General features: G+C 44.6%; 1 protein-coding gene across 1 annotated transcript in view; it reads left to right on the forward strand.

Moving 5' to 3' along the window:
* The window catches only part of LOC124555078 (kinesin-like protein KIF12), a 653,823-nt gene that overhangs the window by 623,623 nt on the left and 15,890 nt on the right, over nt 1-14,310 (forward strand). The window lies entirely within an intron of this gene.

Here is a 14,310-nt window from a genome sequence, read left to right on the forward strand (position 1 = left end):
TATATTACAGCTCTAGTCGAAGGGTGTACATCCTCCATTATTCAGATTATGCACCTGAAAGATATGACACAACGAACAATAACTAGTTAGTACGGCATAAACAGACGAGCTAAGTACTACAAACTACATACAGTACTCGTCATATATTACTTCGGCGCATTAACGATGAAAAAAATCACTATATGCATCCGCGAGATTCGCGGCAGCCTAATGACGGAAAACAACTCTTTCCGATTGACTTCTATAAGGCTCGTGCTGGTCACTTTCACTCTTCCAGGTTCACAACTATGATATGACGAAGTGGCAACGGGGACAACATAACTCTCCTCGCGTGCATTCTGTCCGGTGCCTCGCTGTAAACAAGCGTCGTGCGGTTGGCTATCTGTGATCTCTCGTGAGGAATTCGCAGCATTCTTACTCGGAGTTGTTTTCATGTGACAAGGATTAAAAGTTTAATACTTTACTAACTCACGGCATTTGGGAAATTAGATTGCCTACCTTATTATTATCATTCCTTATTGATTTACTTACCTTATTAACACTCCTATCCCTATCAATTGAGATATGGAAAAATACAAACGAAAAGAAGAATATCCGCTAAGTTTCTTCGATATTCGAACCCGGGTTCTCCGATTCCCAGCCAGTTACCGTTCGTTGTACCTGCTCGAGGCGGACGTTGTAAGACATCCGTTTAAGTTCGCTGTTGATCGATTAACGCAGATTTTTTATTGCAGAGGGCGTCTAACCCTCTGTCCGAACACGCTGAGCTACCGTGCCGGCAGTTACCTTAGCCGTTGCACTATCGGTACTGTCGACGAAAAGCGTTTACCATGTGGGTGCAGAAGCGATAGCTGTAAAAGTTTCTTACCTCGATTTCTGGAAAAGTATGCGTTTTCGGACCCCATACCTGATGGTGAAAAATGCTCTGTTTACAATTATCTATCGATCCCGCCAATTTTGAGTCGATTGCTTTAGGGGTGATTTTCTCAAAATTGCGGGGGTGTTGACCCAAAATAACTTATATTCCTTCGTTTTAGGTTGTACACATGCGATCTGCCAAATTTGAGCCGAATCGGTTGGCCGTGTCTGAGGCCTTCCCCTTGTAAGTGTTCGCCCTTCATCGGGCACGTTTTTCCCAACCATGGATGTCCTGGCGGAGATCTTGGTTGTAGAAGTATGCATTCCACCTCAAAAACCACCTCACGTTCATTCTGGAAATGCCCGTAGCCCAATACTTTCTTTATCCGACGAAAGAGGAAGAAGTAATAGGGTGTGACGTCAGGAGAATAAGGGACCGGGAAGGTGGGATGGGAAACGAAATTCGATAGCCAAAGAAGCAATATGTGTGTCTATGCTGAGCAGAATGATCTGGGGTGTTGTCCGGAGCAAAAACACCACCTAGGGCAGTTTCCTACAAAGCGCCGCCTTGACAGTGCCTGTAACGTCGTCGGGAGATTTTTGTAGTATGCTCCTGTAATTGTTTGCCCCTGAAGAGCATAATCCGCAAGCACCTGCACCACCGAAGTCCTTAAAACACTCAGCATCACTTTGCTTGCTAATGATATGGTCTTCACCTTTTTTGGCGTTGGTGATTTCTCGTTTCTACTGATTTCTTTGCTTCTGTCTCGGGATCATTGTGACGCCCCCAGCACTCGTCCACGTTGATTACATAGCTAAAGATGTCATCTGGATTGCCCTGACATAGCTGCAACATTTCCATTCCTCTGGCCAGTCCGCGCGCATTTTGAGTGAGCGTGAGCTGTTGCGAAACTCAGCCGATGACGAACTTTGTCATGCTCAAAATGTAGTGCAAGGTATTGGAAACATATTAGTGGTTGATTTTTACTTTACCACCATCGCCTCGATTATGACACGTGTGCACGAGGGCCTCCACTTCCGTTGAGATTCCCGGTTCTTCACAAAGAGATAGTCTGTCACTTTATCCTTCGTCACTCAGATTTATTTGACCACTCTAGAAACGTCTGCGCCACGTAACGACTGTGTTATATGTAGGACCCAGATTCTAATTACCTAAAAACAGCGAAATATGCGAATATTTATGATCTAAAACTTATATAAATTTCACTTTAAAAAATAAAACATGGCTTCATTTAAAAACATTCTTGTTGATTTTTTTATGTACCATGTAATACAGAATTCGCTTCTGAACAAACTGTGAGTGTAGTACTTACTTTTTTGCAGTGTTTGAAACGAACTAGCACTTATTTTTGAAATGTCTGCATGTGCCTAAGAAAAACACGTAGCACAGTGAAAACAATAACACCTATCCAAATAATAAATCCTGCTTTTACTAACGCACACCACTTGTTCAACTTATTCCAAATTAGTTAACGCGTTCCGTCATTCTTCAGTCTCCGCAGAGTTGCATATGATCACAAAATGCACTTTCAAGTTTCCTATTTTCAAAGGTGTAAGGTTGTCACTGAGGACAGTTCTGTACACGGAAAAACTTCTCTCTACATCACTGGACGTCACAGGAGCGTATTTGAAGGTGGCAACGTCACCAAGGCCGGCTTTGGTCCATTGTCTTCAAACGTTGTGGCATTGCAAGAAAGACTGGCACTAATTTTGTACACTGTACAATACCTAGGATTTCGCTAGAGGACACAATGCAATTTGTTGTTCACTTTGACAGTCACACGACCCAACTCACTCTGCACATGCTGCACAATACAGGATGTCATCCAACTGAGTACCAGCAGCTTCCAGTCTTATGATGGCTTTTGGTACCACTGAAAATTTGGCGCTGATGTACGTCAATCCACCAAATAAGGTACCGGTTTCATTGTTTTGACATTGGATTCATCGCGTTCAAGCTCATAAAAAGATTGTCCTTTTTGTTGGTGTTGTTGGTACAATAATAGTCAGCAGTATTAAGCCAATAACGCCAACGTGTAAGGTAAGACGGGAGGGACAGTGAAGTTGCCTTTTAATTTCTGTAGGTGTAGCAGAGCTTCCTCATAGATTTTCTTGCCAAAGGAACTTAATTTGTCCACATCAGAGTAATATCATCGCTCCTCTTCTGCAACACTGTGGAACGCACGTCCTAGGCAAGTGAAGTGAAGTGAATTTGAAGCCCCTCGCTTGCTTTAACCACATATGAAGCACCATCTGATACTAGCACCAAAACGTTGTCTCTGTTTACACCATCTAGCCATCATAGCTTCATAGTGGCAATTGTCGAATTGCTTACTCTTTCGAGAGCTTGACGCGTTAGGTGGAACATTTCTCCGGGCCTGTTAACTTTTAGAACACCAACAACAACGTTTGCAACATAAAGCCCATCCAAATCGGTGGTTTCGTCTGTGGACACCCAGACGTTTCAGTCAGCACCTCTTCGTAGCACACGGATAAACAGTTCTTTCTCTATGTAGATTCATCAGGTATTGGATGTGTTGTGTACTTCTCCTAGAAGTGTCTGAAGCGTGGATTCTTCAGCTTTTCCAGTGGGATGTTGCAAGATGTCATCGTCTCACGCAAGTCCTTAACGAATGATTGCATGGTTGAACATGGACCTGTGTTCTCAAATAACAGAGTTTGTCTGCTGTCATTTTCAGCTCTTTTCTTCCCAAACATGCTGCCTTTGACGGTATTACCGTATTGTTGCAAATTAAAGCGATTTTCTGCACCAACTTTAACATCACATAGTTTATAAAATAATATTTCCCCGACAGTGCTGAAGAATGTTCTCCAAAATCGCGAACAAAACCTTGTAAATGCATGCTGTTGGAGCACTTTACTTCCGAGATGTTGGATTAGACTGATAGTGCATTCTACTTAATAGTGTGACCACGTGTGCGATGTTTATTACGTCGTAAGCCACTTTTGTTGGTTTAGAGAGCGCTTGGTCGATCCCGTGCAAAAAGTCTTACGTCAGCAAACCGACTTATGTTTTACACAGCTTGTCTAAAATGGTTCAAATGGCTCTGAGCACTATGGGACTCAACTGCTGTGGTTATCAGTCCCCTAGAACTCAGAACTACTTAAACCTAACTAACCTAAGGACATCACACACATCCATGCCCCAGGCAGGATTCGAACCTGCGACCGTAGCAGTCGCACGGTTCCGGACTGCGCGCCTAGAACCGCGAGACCACCGCGGCCGGCACAGCTTGTCTGTTATAGTACGTTGTTTGCGTTTGAAAGGAAGCAACGCTGAAACAGTCCATGCTGAGCTGGTAGAAATGCATGGCAACACTCCATCATCATACAAAGAGGGCCCAGATTTTGATGACTAGTCATATTTTTTCCTGAACGTTAGGGGGAATTTTACAACAATTTATGCACGAATTCACGTATCGTAGTGTAGAAAAAACTGTATTTATTGTGCATATAAAGTCATACTGACATCTTTTTTAGTAATCGGTCTTATTTCGGCAACTGTTGCCTAAGGACACAAGAATAAAAACGTGAAAATGTTGCTTTCATGACAATTTTTCAGGTAATATTTCACAAATACAACAATTGCTAAAAAGCTCCTCGTATGTATGTCAAATGAACTACCAGTCTTATTTTTGTTTCAAAGATGTTACTGAACGTACTACGTACCTTGTACGGGGCATCACTCCTGGTTCACTGGGGAAGATTTGTTCTCTGTAATGAAGGACTGGAATTGATGTCCTTTAAAATTATATCGGAAGCACTTTGCAGTCTTAACGTCTAAGGTCAGTGTATTCCAGTGACAAACATCAACATAATTAAACTCGATAAAATTGCAATATACTTTCGGTTTAGTAAGACAATGGTCCGTTGACTGACCGCTGCTTCATCCTCATTATTGGACAGTGGTATAAGATGAACACGTGGTCAGCAGATCGTTCTAATAGCCTTAAATCCCAGCTTTCAAAACGGATCTTCCATTTCTCCTTCGAGTAGTTCCTCGATTTTTCCACGATACTGAGAGGACACCACCAAGGGTAACTATCCGGCTTTAATGGGAATCGGACGCGCTTTCTTCGTGTGACACACAACCGCAGCGATGACACAGTTAAAAACATTATAATTTGTTTTTCTTTCAATAAGATCATACTGTCTGTCTGATAATAGAAGCAACTTCCCCAGTAGTTATTAACATAGTTTACTTCAAAAATGTCACATAAGGCTGAACGCAAAGAACAACGAATCCATTCCATCGGAATGTGAAGACAGAGAACTTAAAATAGTAGCAGAGTGGTAACGACAAACTTTGTTTTCTTGCTGACAGGGCTCGCTAGTGTGATATTCAGTTGTGCAGAGACTTTTCAGCTGCCGTCCTCTTATTTTTCGTCACAATCGTTTTCAAAGTGTTCGAGTACCAGCCCAGTAAACAGTTTTAAGCTGCCAGAAATTAGGATTCTGCGCAAATTGTGTCGCTGTGCTAAAAGGCATTCAAGGAACATCTGCCTCACAATTTGCATGGATTCCTAATTCCTGACACCTTAAAACTGTTTACTGGGCTGGCACTCGAACTCTTTGAAGACGATTGTGACGGTAGCTGAGAAGTCGCTGCACAACTGAATGTCACATTAGCGAGTCCTGTCAGCACCAAAACAACACGAAGGCAGCTTCTCGGCGAAACAAAGTTTCTCTTTGTCGTTACCACTCTGCTACTATTTCAAGCTCCACAGAAACACAGATTTCTGAGTTCGAATATAGCACCGGTAAACAACTGTAGTCTGACAGGATGGTTCATTACCAAACTAGGAACCGATGTTAGGTTTCCACCCTTCCGGCAGTACTTTATTAACTGAGTAGTATTTCTGTCTATCAGTTCACCAAATTCCAAGGAGATGGACAGCACACACAAGTTTCATCCATCCTTACCTCTACGTTGTTTCTCCAGATCCTGCTAACAGTCGAATACCAGCGTTTCTCCAAAGTCAACACTAAATTTTCATCTGTCAGGAAGATAATATCAGCAGATGAAAAACACATACTGAAGAAAATCCCAGCACGAAGAAATAATAAATGTAGACTAAACAAATTAAGGGAATACATTTGCGTAGGTAACATATTTAATTGATTACCATTGCAAGATCACAGGTTTATATAAGTGCGAGAAAAGCCATTGCAAATGTGAAATGCTGGTACATTAATAAGCTGTGTAATCGCCAGAATGTTGAATACAAACATGCACGCAATGCTCGTACAGGTGCCGGATGTCAGTTTGTGGGATGGACTTCCATGACTGTTGCACTTGCCGATCGAAAGAGGGACGGTTAATGCTGATTGTGGATGACTCTGCAGTTGTCGTCGGATGATGTCCCATACGTGCTCGACTGAAGACACATCTAGTGATCGAGCAGTCCGAGGCAACATATCGACACTGTGTAGAGCATATTCGGTTACAACAGCGGTTGTGAGCGAGCGTTATCGTGTTGGAATGCTATTCATGAATGGCAGCATAACGAATCATCACAGTGACGTAAAAATCTGCGTTGATGGTTCACGTATAACCAAGAGTGTGCTCCTGATGCCATACGAAATTGTGCCCTCGACCATAGCTCCAGGTGTAGGTCGAGTGTGTCTAGCACGTAGACAGGTCGGCTGCAGCCGCTCATCTGGACCCCTTCTAACCAACACGTGCCCATCACTGGCACCGAGGCAGAACCGGCTTTCATCATAAAACAACAGACACCCGCTCTGCGCTCCAGTGACCACTCACTTAACACCACTGAAGTCGCAAACAGCGGTGGTTTGGGGTCAATAGAAAGCACGCTACAGGACATCCTTGAAGTGACACAATTCGTTGTGTCGCTGTGGTGCCAACTGCTGCTCGAATTGCTGTTGCAGACGCATTACGATGTACTACAGCCATAGGCCGAACACTACGGCGGCCCCCCTCGGTAGTGTCATGCGGCTGTCTGGATCCCGGTCGTCTTTCGACCGCACCATCCCGTGACCAAGGCTGCCAGCAATTACGTACTGTGGCTACATTCCTGCTAAGTCTTTCTGCAGTATCACGGAAGGAACAACCAGCTTCAGGTAGCAGTATTCCATGACCTCATTCAAACTCAGTGAGCTGTTGATAATGGCGTCTTAGTCGTCTTAAAGGCATTCTTGACCTACATCAACTCACCACGTCCAAATTCAGAGGTTTCTAACGTTCATGACACTTACAGTGTTTATTTAAAGTAAACTCGGTTTGTATTCTCATAGTTGCGATTTGTGCGAAATCTGAATAGACGTCATCTTTCAGATATAGAAACACGCCTACCAGCTTTCGTTTATCTTGCACAGCTCCCTCTCGGCGCTGGGATTTTTTTCCGTCGGTGTATTACTCTACCACTTAAAACAACACACCAGTCGCTTTGGAGAGTTGAACCGGGTGGTCAAGTTAACCTACACTACTAACAGGCCATGGCAGTGACGCGGTATTTATGTACCAGTCGGTTGTATGGGATCAGCACAGTACGATGGATCGACGTGGAAACGTGACAGAATGGCAGAAAAGAGCGATCGTCTCTGGACGATCCCCGTGACTACATCATCGATGAAGTTGCCTGATTTATTGATGTACCAACGACGACTGTCTAACGTGTCTACAAATAATAGTGTATCACTCGCAGTGATCGTAAAAAGCACCTAACCAACAGGGACTGTAGACTACTGCCACGCCCTGACAGTAACAACGGTTTCATATCCGCCAGGAATTGCCACAGTCAGTTAATGCACGTCCATCTCAACCAGTTTTCCGGCGAATATCCGTATTGGAATCGCGTACCTCGCAAAAGGACAGTGAACACAGAGGTACGTGAAGCTGCATTCTTCCAGGAGTCAAACAACACAGATACTGGACATTAGCTGACAGTGAGCGTGCTGTGTATTATCATGAGTCACGAACACTCAGGCACCCTATTGCACCTTGGCTCGCCCACTGAACATCCCATTTTAATTGCACAGAAAAGTCTACGACTATTTGTAACTGCGGGTAAAATGTAGTGCTCAGCATCCCCACAGCTCTATGAGTGGCTTCAGTTGGGTACGATACTCTTCCTAGCTGTGTTGAGGCCTTTATCAAGGTGTGTGTTACATGGTACCAGCATAATGTCTCCTGGGTGGGATGGTTGACTAATGTTTCTTCCGGTGCACTAACCTTACTCTTTCATTTCACTCTCTGCGCAAGTCTTTTCCATTTATCTTATTTGTCTGACACAATATTCAGTTTCCGATGCTAGATGTGGACGTCTTATGACATTCATTTATTCATTCTTCACAATTATCACCTATTATCTGGGAAACTAATGTAGGCCATACAACTCATCTTTGTGGATTATAAAGAAGTGTGCGAGGGGCGTTTGAAAAGTCCGTGCAAAAATAAAAACTACTTATGTGTGTGGTGTACACTTTCTCCAACGCTGTTCGAATTTGTTGATCCCTTCTGAATAATAGGAATTGTCCAAGTCTGCAAAATAGCTATTAGTTGCTGCAATCACCTTATCGTTTAAGTAAAATCTTTGTCCTGTCAGCCATTTCTTCAAATTGGGGGACATATAATAGTCTGAGGGAGCCAAGCTGGAGAATAGTGGGGATGTGAAACGAGTCGGAATCCGATTTCCATTAATTTTGCGACCACAACTACTGAGGTGTGTGATGGTGCACTGTCGTGATGGAAAAGGACTTTTTTGCGGTCCAATCGCCGGCGTTTTTCTTGCACCTCGATTTTCAAACGGTTCAATAACGATGAATAATATTCACCTGTTATAGTTTTACCCTTTTCCAGATAGTCGATGAGTATTATCCCTTGAGAATCCCAAAAGACAGTCGCCATAACCTTTCCAGCCGAAGGAATGTTCTTCGCCTCTTTTGGTGCAAATTCTCCCTTGGTAGCCCGTTGTTTAGATTATTGTTTGGTCTCGGGAGTATAGTAACGTATCCATGTTCCATCCACAGTGACGAAACAACGTTTAAAGTCCTGCGGATTCTTCCTGAACAGCTGCAAACCATTCTTGCAACACTTCACACGATTCCGCTTTTGGTCACGCGTGAGAAATCGCGGAACCCATCTTGCGGATAGCTTCCTCGTGTTCAAATGTTTATGCAAAATATTATGTACCCTTTCATTCGAGATGCCCACAGCACTAGCAATCTCATGCACCTTAACTCTTCTGTCATGATTTTTGGAGTCGTACCCTCCACAGGGCGTGCAGAACGTTCAGCAACACTTGTACCCATATGGTCACTCCGAAAATTTTGAAACCACTTATAAACTGTTCTAATCGAAGGTGCAGAGTCACCGTAATGTTTATCAAGCTTCTCCTTAGTCTCCTGTGACGTTTTGCCTTTCATAAAGTAATGTTTAATCACCACACGGAATCCTTTTTCGTCAATTTTTTGACAATCACTCGACTTCCTTGATTCACACGAATGCCAAACACAAATAAATAGACCAATATGGCTGAAACTTGGTGTGCGTTCTTTCCAAAGATGCTACTAATTAAACATGACCTCGATACGCGCCGGTGGTGCCATCTCTCGGACTTTGCACAGACTTTTCAAACGCTCCTTGTATAAGCAGGAGGTGGAAAAACATACGATAACGCTAAAAACACAGCACATTACCGTGCCTAATACAGTGTAGGAAAATGGTTAGCATTCAAAACAGCTTCCAGTTGTAACAAAATGGATAAATACAGGTCCTGTATGATTTTCAGGAGACCCTTACATGATCCTTCCTACAGTGACGATAGTGGTAGATAGCGATGGTGCATCATTCTTTCCAAAGTAGACCAGAAAGGTTCAATAATCTTGAGATCTGTTGACGGCGACGGCCAGGGGACATGCGACAGTTCATCCTCGTGCTCACAAAAACAGTCCTGGAGGATGCGAACTGTGCGAACAGGCGCCCTGTCGTCTCTGAACACAGCATCGCCATTCAGGAACAAACACTGTGCCACGGGTTGGATCTGATCAGCCAGCATGGTCATGGAATCCTTGAGGTAATGCGACATTGTAGAGTAACCATAGGACCCACAGAATGCCACGATATGGCTGCCAAAATCATGAACGAACCCCTGCCATGTTTCACTCTTGAGACGTAAACTCGGCCAGAAGTTGTAAACAGTGTGAAACAAGAGTCATTACACCAAATGACATTCTTCCATTGGTCAATAGTCCAAGTTTTATGGCTTTTGCACCACGTTTTCCTATTACAGGCATTTGCATCACTGGTAAGTGTTTCTGGAATTCCAGCCCGCCCTGTAATTACCTGCTTCTAGAGCTATCTTCGTTTTGTTTTGGCGCTGACAGCGTTCGCGAATGTGACACTTAATTCTGCAGTGATTTTTGCAGCTGTAGTCCTCTTATTTTTCGTCACAATCCTCTGCAATGGGCCGTCTGTCACGATCACTCAACACACAGTTTTCTCCGTGTTGTAGCTTAGTGAACAATGTTTTCCCACTTTCGCTGTCTAAGGTATAAATCTTCGATATGGTGACTCTTGGGGCATCAAACACTTCAGCTACCCATCGGAAGAACCCAGCATACGAGCACCACAATTTGCGCACATTCGAATTCACTTAGCTCCAACATAATTTTCTCACAACTACACAGATCGCTATTCTGACCACGACTGACACTTGCAACATACTGAGGACACTGCACAAGAGACGTGATCAAATACAACAGCGCAACCAGCAGACTTGGCTTGTATTTGGATTTATATTCAAGCGTGCATTTATCGCGGTGTTTCCGTATTTTTATTCAACACCTGTATTAACCATGTATACCTAATACATACAAGACTCGTAGAAAAATTCTAATACTACAAAGGAACTGATATTACAAAAAAGAAAATACACAGGAAGTATGAATAATGCCTTCAGTCACAATTTTTTCGTGTTTCACTGAATCACATCTAAATGGAAAAAACTATTTTCTACCATCATAAAACTATTATACACTGCTTAACGAATTAGCCAACTACTAGTACTACACTTGGTACTACATATTCTGTGGGTGAAATCTGTTCGCTTTTGTTCATGTCCATTCATTAAGGTACTTGAAGATTTCCCCACAAACCACTCCACTCAAAAGCCACTGTCTGCTAGATTCCTTGGCCGTAGAGCAGCACGTCAGCAGCGCTTCCACTGAAATAATCGATTCCACGATTCACTACAACGTTCTAGGATCCACATTTCCGTAGTTACATGCGCCGGCGCGATGGAAAGTCTGTAGAGAATGTCGTCTTGCGCGATGGCAGCATGCTGAGTGTGGTTGCGTGCCTCGCCGAATCGTCCTTGGCCGTCCTGGACACTACGGCTGCCAAATCGTTTAAGATGCGAAAGGTTGCAGTTGCACCCGCTGTTTGAGGTGGGTCCTTTCTCGCCTGTTGCACAGTTAACGGTCATTTGCTGCTGTAGTTACCGTGGTCGACCACCACCTCCTCTCTCTTCAGGCAGCAGTGCCTGTGGTTCGGAGCGCACCCCATTCACGTGAAACCGTACTACGGGCAATACTAAACTCCTGGGCTACATTTGTCACAATTCGTCCTTCAAGTTTCCCGATGATTCTTCCCCATATGAAGTCATCCAGATGTCGTTTCCGGACCCTGATGTAATGAAGAACACCACCAGAGTGCTCCGTAACTGATCGCTGATTGACACACAGTCTTTTCCCGTTTCTTCAACCACCTCGTGTTGCGGCGCAAATCCCATTTGGAGCTATAGTCACGCTGATACCATGCCATGTGAAATACAGCTTTCTATGCACGACTGCGAGACGTCAAAAAATCGTTCAAATGGCTCTGAGCACTATGGAACTCAACTTCTGAGGTCATCAGTCCCCTAGAACTTAGAAACCTAACTAACCTAAGGACATCACACACATCCATGCCCGAGGCAGGATTCGAACCTGCGACCGTAGCGGTCTCGCGGCTCCAGACTGTAGCGCCTAGAACCGCATGGCCACTCCTGCCGGCCTGATGGGAGACGTCTTCCAATGTACTCCCGAATTTTCGTTTATTTGCATCAATCTGTTAATGTGTTATGTTACTTTACCTACCTCATCCTTTAGTTTTGCAGAGCAGTATATAAAGCGCACATTAATCTCAGTAGCATTCTTTGTTTAACCCTCACAAACGTAGGTGGCTTCATAATCTCTTATCAGTGAGTTCAAACGCTCAGACCATATCCTGAAACTGGTGATAACATAAATTAGTGGTTTGCTCTGTTTGTTCTCAAAGACGTCGAAATCGCCTGTCTGTGCTTGTTGTAATTTTGTAAATCACATTTGTGCCTTTTCTACTTCAAATGTGAAATCAGCGATTTCATCCAAGATCAGGCCTACTCCCAAATGTCGCGTTACTGTTCGTCTAACCATTAAATTTATTTGATGAATCTCGCTAGATTCGCTTTCAGCAGGAGGTACGCAGTTTCGTGAGGTGCTATTGATGATTTGAAACTTCGACACCGTCCTACAAGATCCAGACGTTCAGTGAAACAATTGCAGAGATCCACGGTTTTGTATGAAATCGCTGTTGGAGCCAGAGCAGGCGCCGGCGCTGAGAGCAGCGGGTGGTGGTGACTGGAGGGGTGTGCGCGTGCGCAGAGCCGTCGGCGCCCTCCGGCGGACGCTGACAGAGCCGGAGCGCCTGGGCTCGCCGCGGCCGTCGCTGGAGAGGCGCAGTCCGTCGCTGCCCGAACCCGGCCCGGCGACGAGGCGCTCCTCTTCCAGCAGCCTGCCCCCGCTCGGGAAGGACCCCTTCGGCAGCCTCGTGTCCCTGCCCGACGAGGCGGACGACCCCTTCCCAGAACCCAAAGTAGCCGCAGCCGTCCTCTAGACCCCTCTAGCGAGCCCAGCGGTTAGTAGGCGCATGCCTTCTGTGTCGTCCACTGTTCGCGAGTTCTGTCACGTTTTGGCTCTCGTGCACCGCCTGCTGTAGAAGCTGCCAGGCTGTATGTGAAACTAAATACGCTGCTGTGCGAAACTTACGGACGAAAGTAATTTTCGCATGACATGTCACTGCCAAGTAACAGAGCTCGATAAAACTTGGACCACACGCAGATAGAACTGTTGCCGTATAGTACAGAACATAACAGAACGAAATACGCAAGGAGCCGAACAGAAATGACTCCTTTGTTCGAAGACAATAATGACAGTGAAGTGACCACAATTAATTATGGTTCCCCGGACACGATAAATGTCGAGACACGGTTCTTAATAGGGTGGGTGATCACCACGGATGGCAATGCGTGCTCGGCAACGTGGTTCTATGTTGGCCAGAAGGTTAGTAAGGAGTGTTTGTTGAAGCGCATTCCATTCCTCCATCAGTGTGATTTACCAATAATTCAAGAACAGTCTTAAATGCATTTACTATTGTTATAATACGGCCAACCGTTTTCGACCCGACGTAGGGGTCATCTCCTGGGCGTTTACACCATAGTTTCCTGCCGTTATGTAGACAGGAGTGACACCACCAGCAGTTGACCAATGGCGTAAACGCCCAGGAGATGACCCCTACGTCGGGTTGAAACCGGTTGGCGGTATTATATATATACATTGGCCACGACATCTTGGCAGGTGATTGTTGCAGTGTCTGCGTGTTTATGGGTTGCATTTTTTCATATGACTTGTCAAGCCAGTGGCAGCACGGCATCTCTTGCCGCAAGTGTATCTGGCTGCTGAGGCAGGAGCAGTGGTAGGTAGCATTGCGAAGCTTTTTCTGCCTTAATCTGTCTAACAGGCCTTCATCATGCTTCGACATTCCAGATGATATATCATCACGCCACTCTGGTCTCATGCTAGCCCGTGCCTCCCATCTGTTTGTGTCGATTCCAAAGCTCTCCATATCTCGTTTACAGGAGTCCTTGAACCTCAATACGGGACGTCCTACAGGTCTTTTGGCTATAGAGATCTCTCCAAGCATCACCTCACGTGGTAATCTGTCAGGATCCATACGGTGGACGTGTACCAGCCAGCGGAGTCGTCTCTGCTTCAAGATACCTGAAATACTGTTGCAGTTAGTTTTAGATAGCACTGCTTCGTTTGTCACTCGGTCCTTCCACGTTACTCCGAGGATGGATCTCAGGCACCGCATGTGGAAAGCATTAAGGCGACGTTCTTGTTTGGCATAGGTAGTCCATGTTTCCGATGCATACAAAAGGATGCTGTGGACGCAAGTTTGATATACAAGAATTTTGGTGGTCAAAGAGAGTTTGTTGTTTTTCCAAACAATAATAAATGCGATTAAGACTGTTCTTGAATTATTGATTAATCATACTAATCGTTGCTTCTCTCCACAACCATGTTGTCCAAAAATCAATGTGATTTACACCTGCTGGATGGTCGTTGATGCATATGGACGTGCTGGAA

The sequence above is a fragment of the Schistocerca americana genome, chromosome 1 (genome assembly GCF_021461395.2).
Source record: "Schistocerca americana isolate TAMUIC-IGC-003095 chromosome 1, iqSchAmer2.1, whole genome shotgun sequence".
Lineage (NCBI taxonomy): Eukaryota > Metazoa > Arthropoda > Insecta > Orthoptera > Acrididae > Schistocerca > Schistocerca americana.